The sequence below is a fragment of the Pieris rapae genome, chromosome 10 (assembly GCF_905147795.1).
Source record: "Pieris rapae chromosome 10, ilPieRapa1.1, whole genome shotgun sequence".
NCBI lineage: Eukaryota > Metazoa > Arthropoda > Insecta > Lepidoptera > Pieridae > Pieris > Pieris rapae.
In genome coordinates, this window is record NC_059518.1 from 4,579,314 (window position 1) to 4,581,067 (window position 1,754).

At 32.8% G+C, this 1,754-nt stretch overlaps 1 long non-coding RNA gene across 1 annotated transcript; it reads left to right on the forward strand.

Annotated features, from left to right (window-relative positions):
- The first annotated feature begins 412 nt into the window (after positions 1 to 412).
- On the forward strand, positions 413 to 1,236 carry LOC110994238. Its single transcript, XR_002600212.2, has 2 exons — positions 413 to 494; positions 980 to 1,236. It is a non-coding gene; the product is annotated as an uncharacterized LOC110994238 (long non-coding RNA).
- Positions 1,237 to 1,754: the final 518 nt, after the last annotated feature.

A 1,754-nucleotide genomic window follows, 5' to 3' on the forward strand; every position in this document is an offset into this window, starting at 1 on the left:
ATTTAATATTTCTATATAGAATTAATTAACAATAAAATTTTCTCCATGCAGGACATGCTTTTGAAAAGTTTGGTGTAGATCAATCAAACATAAATAACTGGTTAGACGGGTTCATGTCCAAGGTGTGGCCGAATATAAAATGCATTTCAGAGTATACTTACCTATACGCTATCGGTCTGGACATCCTGTTAAGATATACATACATTTGTAAAGAATAATAGTGCAATTGTACACTTTATCAATCTAATATTGGCTTATCTAATCACAGAAACCAACATGGCAACAGCGGAGGACCATTGTGTGTGATCATTTGTTGGTTTACAATAAAATTGTGATTATTTGCTATTATTACTATTTTCTTAATTGCTACATATTGTTTTAGTATTTTTAATTTATTCGCGGACAATTGGCGGACTCATACAAAATACAAAGAATGCCATCGTGATTATGCGTGGCGATATTGCGGGCTACTCGATTATGAAGAATCAAATCTGGTTAGCGCTGAAATTAAGTTCTGTAATTTTCACACGTGTATCTCCATTATATAAAATATTTACATAAGTATCTGATTGTCTTAGGTATCTGATTATTAACATTTACTAAGACGAGTAATTAATTTTCTCAAGACCGTTAATGGACGAAATAATGTTTATATAACCTTTTGCCCAGTCGCTGTAATTCTAGAGAAAGTTATTTTTCATAAATACTTACCCACAATTATGGATGTTAATGTATAGGGTGAGTGCGCGCTAATTATGTAAGATATAGGGTTGTCTCTTTTTACTGGGAAACAAAGGAGCAGGTGCGTCAAGTGATGAACCGCGGTGCCCATTGCACACAGTGCACCCCAGTACCACACCTGCAAAACCAGAATGTTTGCAAGTGCCTACCTAACCTAGTACAATCTAAAAGAAAATTCACTTTGAGAATCGGTTCATAACAAATTGTATTATTTATTTTGATGGGTTTTTATTTTCAGTATCGACGAGTATGACCGATCTAAACCTCAAGAAGAGAGACTCTAGACTGATGCCGGAGATGGATAATCCAGATGTTACCTTGCTGCTGACCACAATATTCAGATATATTTTTATCACACATTTATATGTCAATGTGCGGTTTTCCTGCCTTTACTAATTAAGTATTTGACAAAATAGTGCTACACCACGTTGCACACCCTGTTAACGTATGTGGTTAAATAAAACTGAATAGCTGACTGAGGTTTGGCTTTTAACACGTTTGCCTTTTGATTTGTACTGCTGTTTGAAAGGAGTGTTTTCATACATGAATTTTAAATTACACGGTTGCGTCCTACAAATGTTCCAAGGTTGAAGCTTAGGTATAGTAAAAACATAATGATAAAACTTTTTAGTACTTTTAAATTATATGGCTGATCAATTCTGTGTAATATATTTAAACGTGGATTTCAAGATAATATCGTGAAACAGTAAAGCAGAAAGCTTAGTATTACAAATAATAATAATTAAGGCAGTCTTAACTTATTTAATTGAAAATAAGACTGTCCTTTAATATTACTTCAATGCCTTATTTATTTCAGGTTTGACATAACTGTACTACAATGATAAATCTTGCTGTTCCGTAATTATACTATTATTTAATAAACATATTCATCTCTCTCTCTCTCTCTACATATATAAAATTACAACCAATTCGTGAATTTGAAATTGGTTAGCATATATCGGATTACATTGCTCTGAATGATACATGAGTGTTAAACAATCTCAAATTCTGCA